The 13,536-nt window shown below is 37.5% G+C and overlaps 1 long non-coding RNA gene across 1 annotated transcript; it reads left to right on the plus strand.

Annotated features, from left to right (window-relative positions):
* The first annotated feature begins 601 nt into the window (after positions 1–601).
* Positions 602–12,145, plus strand: LOC123379804. The gene is made up of 3 exons (XR_006584674.1): positions 602–702; positions 5,614–5,695; positions 11,976–12,145. It is a non-coding gene; the product is annotated as an uncharacterized LOC123379804 (long non-coding RNA).
* The last annotated feature ends 1,391 nt before the right edge of the window (positions 12,146–13,536 follow it).

Genomic DNA, 13,536 nt, shown 5'->3' on the forward strand with positions numbered 1-13,536 from the left:
CCTTTGAATCTAGCAACAATTTTTCGGGAATCAGTTTGAGTAGAAAAAAGGGGAAGACCTCTGGAGTTAAGAAAACCAATCAGAGAACACATAAGTAGAAAGCTGATATAACTGTAATTATCTAATACTTTTATCAGACCTTCAGTGTTCTTCCATCTTTATAGTAAAAACACTGACTACCTTCCAATATAATCCACTCTCTTTTTCTAATACTTTTATCAGACCTTCAGTGTTCTTCCATCTTTATAGTAAAAACACTGACTACCTTCCAATATAATCCACTCTCTTTTTAAGGCAACTGACAGAAACTCAACTCAAGCCCAATAAGTAAAACAAACAAATTCCTGAAAAGCAAAAACACAGTTTATTGTTGTAACTGAGAACTTTAGACTTTACAGAGTTCTCACCATGACTATTTAGAAGCTTAACTGTGGTCCTTAAGTTTTTCTCTTTTGTTTTGTCATTCTTCAGTTTGACTCAGCATTACTTTCTGGCAGCTTCTCTTCACCCCTGGGGCAAGGTGCAACTCCAGATTGCCCTTTCAACCTGGTGTCCTCAGGGAAAATTACTTTGTTAACTCTAGAAAGAAATCTTATGAAGACTCCAAGTGGTTTTGCTTGGATGACATGTTCCTTCCTATGACTGGCAATGGACTTAATTTGTTTTATCAAGCCCAGGACACATGATTTACCTCTACACCAGGTAAGAGAAGCCACCAAGATTTATACAGACAGTGGAGGCTGATGTAAGAAAAGCCCTAGGATGGTTACCAAAAGAAGAAAAGTGAAAAACTTTTCTGGGCAAACCTACACTAAGGTCATAATGGTCGTACACTACATACTGCTCTTAGTTTTTCTCCTGTGAGCTCCTTTTCAGTTCTTTTATCTAGCAAAAATGGATTATTAGGTGTTGCAAAACCACATCTCATGCTTCCCCATTGCTGAGTCTTTGTTCAGTTTATTTATGCTACTTTGAGTTCCTCCCCTAAATCTGCCTGATTAAATATAAATTCTAGAAACTAATGCATTGCATATATTAGGTGCTTAATGAATGTTCATTGTGGGGAATTGTCTAAGCAATTCATCAGACATTCAGGAGACAAGAAGACACACAGGGTAGAGTCACTAACCTCAAAGAGCTTTTGATTAGAAGGTTATAGAAAACACATACACAAATATCCAAAGTATGAAACAAAACACTGCACTGAATACAAAGAGTAAAGGAAATTCAAAGAAAAGGATGAAGCACATCTGAGAGGAGGGGGATATGGATTCCAGAATAAGCTTTGCTTAAATGAAAGTATTTGATTTAGCTCTTAAAAGTGATTGAAATTCAGTGCATATTTGTTTTGAATTGAATAGACGAACAAATGAATGAGCTGATGTAAATGAACAAACAGATAAAGCATTTAAATGTTCGATCATCTATAAAGAAATATTAGGCTTTTAATTCTAAAAGGTAGTAGAGTCAAGAAAAGATAAGTTTCTTTTTCTTTCTTTCTTTCTTTCTTTCTTTCTTTCTTTTCCTAATTTAGTAGGGAATTGAACATGTTTCAAGCAGAAAAATATGGAGTGGGATATTTTAAATTCATTAAGAAAAAAATTGGTTAGGTGTAAGATTTTGGCCTAGGAAAGTTGCGAATGAGATACAGAAAATAAATGGAGTTTTAAAGCCAAATCTTTTAAGAAAAAAATAATCTTAAATAGATTTAGGAAACCAAAACCAAACAAGAGAAGTTATAGGAAAATACCTTTCTTTAAATGATAGGCTTAACTTTAAAATAGCAAAAATTAGTTCACAGTGGATTTTCCTGTTTATAATGGATTACTGTGTTTTGTTTTAAATCTGTTCAATTGTAACTTATGGACTACATTAAAGCAAGAAAATACTTCCTCATACAATATCTAGTGCTTATTTCTTAATAATCTACCTCAGCCGATAGTTTAAAAGTGTTCTTCCAGTCATTTATATATAAATAGAGGTGTTAAGTGTCCCTTACAGTATTAGGAAATCAATATAAATATTTAATGTAAAGGGAAGAAGAGATGATTTAAGCATCTTGGGATTCAAGTTGGAGATAATTGCCCTCTCACATTTCTTTCTCGTTTTCTCTGTTTCAGAGAAATAAAAGTGCTATATTTGAAACCTAAAATAATAATTACAATTTTTAAATTCATGAAACAGATTGCAAGCCTGAAGTAGCAAGTTCTCATTTATTCTAGTGCTCTCACAATGGAAAATACAGTAAAACTCGGTATCTGTGATGTAATTATGAAAAGAAATCTTTTAGGTTTTACCTTACCATATTCGTATATGCCAAGATTTCTGTTTATTTATGTAACAGCCACTTAGAGCTAACTAAAACATTTTGATCACTAGAAGGTGCTAGATATTTGCTCCTACAAGTACAGGGAGGTAATGTAAAGCCTACAAGAATTCCCTAGTAGAAATTTTCCCTTGTAAAGATTGTATGTATGGGGAAGAACCAGGTAAAATGTAATTCTCAAGTTGTTAGACTTGATGAGTAACATGCACTGAAGGGTCATTTCGTTATTCTGGGTCACACCTCATTTTTGCAGAGGCCAGAGGGATCTCTTCCCTCCTTCAATTTGCTAACAATTTCAAATGTGGCCCTCTCTATCTCTGTATGTTCCTAATAAAATAGAGTGTACAGAGGAGGGAATGTGGAAACAATGCACTCCCATGAATCATGTTAAGCATTTATTTCTGAGCTCTTCTAAACATCTTCAAACACCCTGCCTAGTAGCCAGCTAGATTCAGTGATTTGCATACTTGCCCCCCACAGGATTAACTTCATTCTCTTTTCTCCTCCTGGAGCATTCCCCTTCCATGCACTTCCTTCCCTTTATCATTTGCAACTCAAAACTCTCAATACAAAAAATGTGAAGTACAGCTCAAATATCCCCTCTTCCATGAAACCTCCTCCCTTCCCGCCTCATGATATAATGCCCTCCTTGCAGACATCACTAATTGATTCATTGTGATTTTTATGCATTTCTCATCTACCCTATTGGAAAAGTGCTTTGCAGATATTTTTTTCTTTTTAGAAAATTTGTTAGAGTGCCTGGCACATAGGTTATCTTGCACAAATAAATGCTTCATGAGCATTTTGGGATACATAAATCTGTGAAAATGAATAACAAATAATATAATTAATAAATAAGTGGAAAATAAATGTGGTAGAAATAAGAGCAGTTAAAAAGTTATTGCGGTCATTCAGTGGTCACACCTTTCAAAGCAGAATGATGGGAGTATATACACTAGGGTGGTGGCAAGTAGAAATGGATATAAGTGGAAAATTGTGAAAGGCATTCGGGAAATAGGGCATGGAGAGGAAAGTGAGGGAGAAGGAGAATTCGATATTATTTTCTGATTTCCTGCTTGAAGCAATGAGCAGCTGATTGTACCATTTACCAAGATAGAGAATTCTGAAGAAATAGCAGTATCAGGGGGAGAAAAATAATTCCTTTTATTTGGATATCTCAAGTTTTAAGTGCATGTGAAATCCGAGTGGAAAAAAACAACAACTAGGGATTGATGATGGATCTGAAATCAGGAGAGGAGTGTGGATATCTATTTTGGAATAGCCTGCGCACATGCATGGTCATTGAAGCTGTATCAGTGACCGGGAGAGATCACTAAGGAGACTTTGTAAACAGGAAAGAGAAGGGGCTAGAATCAGAGAACAACAGCATTTTAAATTCAGGTGAAAAAGGATTCTGGGGACCTAGTAGTGAGTGTCTAATGGACAGAGAGGTGACAAGCATCAGATCCTGATGAGAGAGATCAGAATGAAAACGAGACAGGGTCCAACTGAGACCATGGTATCTTCAGTGGAAACATTTATTGTGGAATATTCAGAGCAGAAACCAGACTGAAGTGTGTTTAATAGTTAGAGGAGAGAAAATGAAAAGAGCAATTATGGAAAATTCATTCAAGAAGTTTGACTGTAAAAAGGAGGATAAAGATAGATTCCCAGCAGAAGAGGGAAATTTGGTCAAAGGAGGGGCTTTTGTTTTTTACTTTTAGTTTTTATTATTGGAGAGATTATTTTGAAATGTTGATGGAAAGAAGCTAGTATAGAAGGTCAGGTTCATAACAGAGAAGAGGAAGATTGATAAGGTTCCTAAGAAGGCAGAAGGGCCTGGAAAATAAAGCTAAGAGGAAAGATACCACCCTTCTAACAGGGAGATAAGTGCAGATACAGGTAAACTTACAGATTTCCTGGGAAGTCGAGAAGCTTCTGCCTGATGGTTTTATTTGTTCAGTGACTTAAGATTCAATGACATGTATAAACAGTGTGTGTAAGTGTATATTGTAGAGTGGTATTGAAGGTTTGAAAGGACCAAACAATCAATATTTTAAATAGCATAAATATATTTAATGGTCATTAAAACTAAAAATTTAACAATATGTCATTAACAGGTGTATTTAAAATTCCCTCTGTGTGTGTGTGTGTGTGTGTGTGTGTGTGTGTGTGTGTGTGTGAATGGACTTGTCCATTTTATGGATCTAGGTTCGTAAGGCTAGCAGGTAAAAAACCTAATGCACAATGTTTGCAATCAAGACAGCTGGGATAAAGAAATTAAAATACAGGGCAAAAAGTCCAAGGTTTTTTGTATGATCTTCACAATAATCCTATGAAATAGGTACTATTTACTATCTCCGCTATATCTGAGGAGAGTGAGGCACTGAGTTTAAAGAACCTGAAAAAATTTCAGAAGTCATGAACTCCCATAGACTTAGTAACTGCTGGGATTGGGATCTGTATCTGTCTCTATTTGTGAATATATGCTCAATATCTTTGTGGTAAAATCCCCTGAATTATTTCCTATACACAATTATCCAAGTTGTATTACTGGCCCAAATATTTATTTATGTTGGTAACCATACATTAAATGGAAGTAAAATTGATCTCATCTAGATTTCTGGTCAAAATAGCACTGTGGTGGGGTGCCTAGTGGCTCAGTCAGGTAAGCATCTGACTCTTGATAACAGCTCAGCTCATGATCTCAAATTTCATGAGACTGATATGGAGCCCTGCACTGGGCCCTGTGCCAACAGCACAGAGCCTGCTTGGGATTCTCTCCCTCTCTCTGCCCCTCCCCTGTTTACAGTCTCTCTCCAGGTCTCTCTCAAAATAAATAAATAAATAAATAAACATTAAAATTAATGAAAACACTTTTTTTAAAATGGCACCGTAGGTTCAATTTTTAAGTGCTTCTCCCTACATCATATTTATGCCAGTAACAAGTAAAATACATTTTTTAAATGAAATGAAGCAGAGAAATTAATTTTATGTGTTAGCTTGACTGTGCCATGGGATGTCCAGATATTTGGTTAAACATATTTCTAGGTGTATCTATGAGAATGTTTCTGTAAGAAATTAGCATTTGAATCATAAAACAGATTGCCCTCCCCAATGTAAGTGGGCCTCATCAAATCACTGAAGGCCTGAATAGAACAAAAGGGCAGAGTAACAGAGAATTCTTTCTTTACCTGGCTGTCTTTGAGCTGGTACACATCAATCTTCTCCTTTCTTCAGATTCTGACTTGGAGTGGAATGTGTATATTAACCTTCTTACTTCTTAGGCCTTCAAACTCAGACTGAAACCATACCATTGGATCTCTGGGTCTCCAGCAAATCTTGGGAATCCTCGGCCCTCAAAATCATGTGAGTTGACTCCTTATAATATGTCTATATACATACATATATAGAGAAACAGAACCAATAGAATGTTTCTGTTCTATTGGTTCTGTTTCTCTGGAGAACACTAATACAGTAGTAATACTCAATGACATGGTAAATATCTCCACTAGCTCAAAATAGAAGAGAAACACTGTGGTAGGAAGGGTTAAGACCACAGGCTGCTGGCTTCTAGGTCTGGAAGAACTTAGGAAGCCATGAGGAAGTCAATTCCTACAAACAAAAGGGACTAAAAGCATTCCACATACAATCAAGGGCCAGAGCCAGGTTGTGTTGTGACATTAGGAATTAGGAATTAGAACTGGACTTAGGACCCAGGGATAGAGAGACCAATAAAACCACTTGAGAGAGGTAATGGGCACATGCACACACATGCACACACACATACAGAAAAATCAACTACTCAAAAAAGGCTGTAAATTAGTATTCCAAAAAAAACAATTGAATTATTGTTGAGATACTCAAATAAAAACTATAATCCAAGAAATAAATTGACTAAGAGTAAATTAAAAATACCAGCAATCTAAAAATCACTTTAATCTAAGTATATTTAATATTGTCAATAAGATAAAGGAAGAAATGCCATTCATACATAATAAAGACTAGGAATCAAAAACAATCAGATGAATGAAGAACAGAAAAATATGGAAAATAAGTAGTCTGGAAGAAAATTATAATTACTATAAATAAGTAAAAACTTTAAAAAAAGCCCCTCCAGACTGGATAAATTCAGAAATAGTATTGAAGACCTCACCCAAAACATAGAAGGGAAAGAGCAAGTAAGCAAATATTAAGTACTGAGAAAAATTAGAGCCTGATGCTTCTGCCTAGAACATAGAAATATGGAGAGTGTTGTTCCTACCCTGAAAACAAGAAAAAGCCTAATAAATTGCAAAATCATAACTTCTGTTGAACCAACAGGCAGGTAAGCTCTCAGGGCACAAAGTAGCATGAACTCAAAGGAAAGCCAGGTATCTCCAAGTAGAGACAGGATATGAACATGCTTTACCTGTGATAGAAAGTATGAGGAGGAGAGAAAGAAATGGATACCAGGTGCACACAGTGGGTGAGAAGAATTCAGTTATCATGTTCACAAATTGCTAAAGGCAGTTTGTAAGAGAATAGACTCTCTGGGAGTCATAGACACAGGGGGAATTTGCACCCACTTACATGTATCTTCTCCACGGTTTCCAACAAATGCCAGTGAGAAAGATTGCTGGCAGGGTTGGTGACTGGAGAAAGCTTCACTTAGTGGTGCAGGTCTAGAGGAGGGAAGAGGTCTTTCTTGCATGAAAAGCTAGAGGCCCCACCTAGACTCTAGATTCTATGGAACAAAAACCATCAGTCACTTAAGGAAAGGCAGCAAACTATCACCCCCAGAGTACTGCTGAAGGAGACCCATCACAGCTGGAGATGAACAGCAAAACTAAAACCAAAAAACAAAAAAAACCTCTACATTGCAGATGATGCCAGATATAAGTCTGACAGCATACTGGCATTTCTCCCCCTCTAATGTCATATTGTAGATCTTTTGCTCTTTTTTAAAGTAAAGATTTAATAATGCATAAAGCTGAATGACTTCCTGGGCAATGTAATTTAAGTTTAGCTATCAAATAAAGGGCCATATCTTGCCAAGTGATGTTGTTCTTACTCTTTAGACAATCACCTTCTTTGCAGTTGCTGTATAACCCCTTGGGCTTTTACCGCCACTATTTTAAAAAAATTATCAGTAATTTTAATGTCAATGACACAACGACCATACACCTCATTATCAGCCTGCATACTTATCCAAATTTATGTGTTCTGTGATGGGTATGACAATAAAATTTTCCTTATTGTTTCAAAAATTTGCTAGAATGTTTTCAGCAAAGTATATTCTTGAAACATAAAGCCTTTGTCACTCTGTGAAGACGTTGTACTACTGCTGACATGACAGCAGGCCACGCTTTTCTTCAGACTCTCCCTAAATCCAACTTTGAGGAGAACTCCAGGCATTGGTGATTACCTCCCCATGCCCTACTCCTGCTGAGAAGAGGTTCGGAGTGCCTGTACTTGTCTCCTGCTTAAACTGTTCTTTTAGCCTTATCATTCAAATGAGTCATGATATATAAATTGCTGGATTGTTTAGGGGTTAAAAGAAATGAGGTAAGAATTCAAGGATTGAACTAATACCCTAAACCACCCACAAAAAATTGTATTTAAAGACCATTTTTATCCAAGTTCAATGCCTTCAATAGTTTCTTCAAAGTATTGAGCAACTGGGATTACACTTGAAACTTAAGAATCTCAGGAGCCAAATATTTTTCTGCTATGGACTATAGGGAGAATTCACCACAAAACAAAACAAAACAAAACAAATCCAAAACCCTAAACCAAACCATGCCTAACCAAAACCGCAGAAGAATTCAAGAATATGCTATCTGCATGAATCTACTAGCCACACCTTTCTAAAATGGCAGCCTCAAAAACTATCATTATAAGTATGTCCCTTCTCACTTTTATCTTTGGCCACTGGACAAACACCAAGACACCATAGGAAACTACTTTGTCAGTCCCGTTGTCCACATACAACTCAGTGCTTTATTCTCTTTTGAGTATAGTTGATTTTCTTTTCAATCTATCCTGGTACTCTTTAGAATTCTAGTTCTGTGGTAATCCTATTTATTTACATCTTTTTCGCTCAGTGCTTCCTTAAACTTTCTACACTAACCAAAACCAAGTCAGGGCATAGCTTCCCCTATAGCTTCCCCTGAAGACCTGTCAAGTACTGCCTAGTCATAGTCATATGCCTTGGTTCTATGTTACTTCTAAGAGCAAAAGACACTTTGGCAATCTCTTAACTCACCATTGCTGCCTCTAGATATCTTACTTTTTCTCTTGAGTGCAAAATGTGTCTTCATTTAATGTGTAATATTTGGAACTATTCTTTTTTGCTACTGTCTGTCACCCATTGACCTTCTGGTTATTTCCCTGTTTGTTGAACATTTCATGAAATGACTCGTGATTTTCCTTACCGTTCCAACCCTGGCCATCATCATAGAAAACTTCAATTTTTGCATGAACAACCTCCAAGATTCTTAAAATTACTTACCATAATAGAAAGTTCTAGAATAATGAATGATATTTGCTCACAATTACCATAGAGTATGGCACTTGGAAGCAAAAATTACATACAAAGAGAGGCGATTACTTTTTCTCTTTAACTATATCCAGACAGACTACTTTAGTCAGCTTCCTAAAACTCTCCGCATTTGGACTGTGCTTCTGCTAAGTGCAGCACACTTACCCAGGAATGAACTTTTTTAAGGTAACCATCTATATGGAAATATGTGAAGAAACAAAAGGGTTAGTATAAGCTAACAGAACATGTGGATTTTAGGAAGATCCATAAACAGTGTTCAAAAAACTACCAACGTAGGGTTGTATACCAAAAACTATAAATGACCACCTTGTGCATGTGTGCTCCCCTTTTGCCAAGGAGGGTAAGGGAAATAGTTCTGTCTCAAGCAATTTGGATTCTCTTCCTCATCATCTAGTGCTGCCATCTGCTGATCTCTTTGGCATGTCACACTTTTTATGTCCCATATTAGATCAGAACCAAGGTTATTAATTTTAATAGCAGAAAATTCTCAAACTCCCTGGAGAGAGCTGCCTTACATTCACTCTTTGGAGGCTTTATCAGTGGTATTTCTGTAACCTGTAGCTACTCCATTGTCTGCACAATTCTTGGATTTAAGAAGATTTGCTCTTCTTCCAAAAGCTCTGAAAAATGCCAGCCACAGCCACTTATTGCCTGGGAATGGCCTTTCTGCTCTGCGTGCTCTCTTCTCTGTGCCTTTGACTCTCTCTGGGCCCCTCTGAACTGTGCTATGGAAGTAAGAGGCTAGCTTATTAAGCTTTCTGGCAGGAAGAGAGATGTTTGGTCCATTTCTTTTCAACAAAATGTTACTGGGGCTCCCCATTTGAGTCCTGCCTCACAAAGGTTCCTTCTCTGCACAGAAAACATGGAGTCCTGATTACTTGATTGCGACACCTGATATTGCTTCCAGCCTCAGATACCCAGGTTGTACTGTTTAGCTGTTTGTGCTTTCTGTAGACTGCAGGCAGAAATGACTTCGTGGGGGGAAAAATACCACAAAATCTTAGCGTCGTGCTTTTCCAGATGATTTAAAAGAGCAAAATCTGACTTTCTGAGTTATGTATCTGTTTGAATCACTAAAATATCCTTTCAAAAGTCACATGGTTTAGTTAACATGTGTTCTTAAAAATATTTTGCCCTTCTAGTGAGTTTAAGCCAGATCTTCAAATTTGTTCACAGAGAACCATCAAATAAAAAGTATGGCTGGGACCAGTGTATTTCAAAGTACGGTCTGGGTCCTGCTTCCATATATCATTCCTGGGCCCCAGTCCAGATCCACTGAGCACGCCTGCTGTGGAGTGGGGCCTGGGTATCCGCATTCCCAAGGTGCTAATTAGTGGTCCTTAGGCATAAAGTTGAAAATCAGTGTGCACATGGAGGCTGCATTAGTAGCTCTACGTTGGTGGTGCATCAGCTTCATCTGCAGAGCTTTTTAAAAATACAAATGCCTGTCCCTTACCCTAGACCTGCATTGACTCAGGACCTTCACAGCTAAAGCTTCCAAAAGCTTCTGACAGAGAGCTAAAGAGCATCTGCATTAGGCAAATACACATTTTGTTGGTTAAGAATAACCGCTGTCATTTATTAAATACTTGCTAAGCAAAGTACACGTTAACAAATCATTTAATCCTCACGATGACCCTCTGAGTTTGGTATTGCTATTAAGCAGTTGTCATCGTTGTTGTTTTTCAACATAAAACTGAGAGATGCTAAAGAATTCACACAACATTGTAGGAAGGGGATTGGAACCAGTTCTGCCTGACGGTAAGGGCTGGCGGCTCTTCACTATCACACTGGGCCTCTTGCTATCAGGTTTTTTACAGCTACCATTTTAAATGTTAGTACAGATTTTCTTTCCTTGGTTTGCTTTTCTTCTTTTTGGTTTCAAAATTAGCATCATCTTTTTATGTTGTGGCTCTTTATTTTTTCTTTGTAATTGTTGATGTAGAATTAATTCTCTGAGACACCTAACTTGTATGCTGCTTGTGCACAGAACATTTTATGAGAGAGGGAGTCTTACTATAAAGTTTCAGGGCTAAAGCTTGGGGTGCCTGTGTAGCTCAGTTAGTTAAGCGTCCGACTTCAGCTCAGGTCATGATCTCATGGTTCTTGGGTTCGACCCTGGTGCGGAGCCTGGGGCCTGCTTCAGATTCTGTGTCTCCCTCTCTCTGTGTTCCTCCCCCACTCACACTGCCTCTCTCTCTGTCAAAAATAAATAAAAGATTAAAAACATTTTAATAAATAAATAAAGTTAATGGCTAAGCTGGTCACCGGAGAAGTAGTCTTCACCTGCAACAGAATCCTTTTGACTATTACTTTTAGTCCAGTACAGCAGGCAAGATGCTCCAAATATGTGTGCATCTAACAAATTTCTTTAACTGCGTCTTACCTGTTATATTATTATAATGGTATAGTTAGACTGTTCTACCAGACAATCAGCTTCTCAAGGAAGGAGGTATGTCTCTTATTTCCGCACAACCATGGATGATAGACTGAGGGCCTTCAGAATAAAGTATTAAGAAGCAAATGGTTCTGTGTACCACCTATACCACCATTCTTTCACCATGTGTATGTGTTCACGTGACTTAATTTTGCAGAGCCCTGACTCCTTTGTTTGTAACACAGGAATAATAATGTCTATTTGTTAGGCTTGCTCAAGAGAGGTTAAGGCAGAAAATAAACAAATGATAAGTAGCTATACATAACAAATAACATAGCATAGCATGTTAGAAAGTAATGAGTGCAATGGGAATGAAAATGTAAGGCATATAAGGGGTGGTTAGTGTGATAAAAAGAGTAAGTTAGAATAACATAGGATAATCAGGTTAGGACTCACTAAGATAGTAATATTTGAAGAAAGCTTAAGGAGATGATGGTATTAGCACATAGATACCTGAGAGAGGAGTATTCTAAGCAGAGAGAACAGTCAGTGCAAAGACACTAAAGCAGAAGTGTGCCTGGTTATGTTTTAGGAATAGCTGGAGGCCAGTGTGGTTAAAGCAGAGTGAGTAAGAGAGATGTCAGAAGATCGGTGCTTCTCAAACTTCAATGTGCGTAAGAAATGTCTGGCATGAGGAATGAGATTCTGCATTTCTAATATGCCCCCAGGTAATGAAGATTCTATAGGCCCATACGGCTCGTGCTCTGAGTAGCAAGGATTTAGATGACTCCCATTTTGAAGAGTAAGAAGGTAATTATATTACGGAAGTATAATATTATTGTGACATGGTATTAAGGGCTCAGTTGAGGTTGTAGTCATGAATTTAACACAGTGTGATTATGTGTTTTCTTCAATCACATTCACTGATACAGAGACAGGCATGAGGCTGGCAAAGAGTTTTAACTAGGATTGTAGTTTTGCCATGATGAAGGGAGAGAATCCAATGGAATCAAGCATGTATACAAGGAAGTAGTATGATGACTGACCACAGGATTTAATATGGGTAATGACACAGCTAGTGGGAAGTCAGACAGACATTGTGGCACCTCACAGTTAATACGGCAATGGTTTTAAGCCATAGTTACTGAACATGTGATCTCACCCTTCATTGCATCCATGGTTCATGTGGTAGGTGGTTTCAACAGTTTAATGGAAACATAGCATTCTCAAAGCAACTTGCATTGAAGTGTCAGTGGTGTCAGGAAGTCTGTAGTGTTGATGTGCAGATGCTATTAATGCACACACACACGCACACACAGTAATATACCATACACTGTTAGAAAAATGGAAATTTGAGATTTAGGAATGATCTCATCATATTGCCTTTTTATTTTACCTCTGCTCAGCACTGAGTATCTGCTGTCCATAGCCTTCAATTATTTTATTCATACGTAATCATGACTGCAGGTTATTTACCCATCATTGCAAAAACTTCCTGATGACCCCAAAGGAAATCCCAAATGCTGCTGAGTTATAAACTATCACACAGAACTCTTCTCTCCTTTATGTGAGATCTCAGTTTACTTGCATTTCACCTTGCTGGCTGGTTTCAATCCTGGTGTCCATACTGGTTTTGATCTTGGCCTCTAATACTTAGAGATTGAGCATTTTTCCTAATCCTCCACTCATCTTCAGCATCTAACCTTTTCTACTGAAGATCTTCTGGGTTAGTTTGCCCCTCTGGCCTTCCTACATTATTTCTAATTAGGATTCCCTGAATCAGTTACAGACCCCTCCTCTCCTCATCCTTATTTTCCCCAACATCAGTAAGAGAAAAGATGCTGTTAATTTCCATTGCTCTCTTCCTTCTTTCTTCTTTTCTCCTTTTTTATCTCATTATTTCCTTTTACAGAATATATGCTACCCTTGCTCACACACACAAAAGTCTCATTTTATCTAGACTTTAATCTTCCTTTTTTCCTGTTGAAGAACTAATCAATTACAATATGGGACTGTAATCTTTGAGTCTTCATTTTATCAAGGCTTGTTCATTTGTTTATTTCAGTAGTGTCTACAGGAAACAAGTCTCCATGATAAAAAGGAAATGGGCAGAGGTGATGCTGTGTGTGCATGTTTTCTCCAGTTGTCTTGAGATTTGGACCAAAGCCTGAGGTTTTAGGATGCCTGGTCTCCAGATAGCCAAGCTTTACTGTAATAAGCAAATTGTACATAGAGATTAACGCTAATAGCTACAACGGGAAATAACATTAACTCTGCAATTAGGACAAA

The sequence above is a fragment of the Felis catus genome, chromosome C2, assembly GCF_018350175.1.
Source record: "Felis catus isolate Fca126 chromosome C2, F.catus_Fca126_mat1.0, whole genome shotgun sequence".
NCBI classification, from domain to species: Eukaryota; Metazoa; Chordata; class Mammalia; order Carnivora; family Felidae; genus Felis; species Felis catus.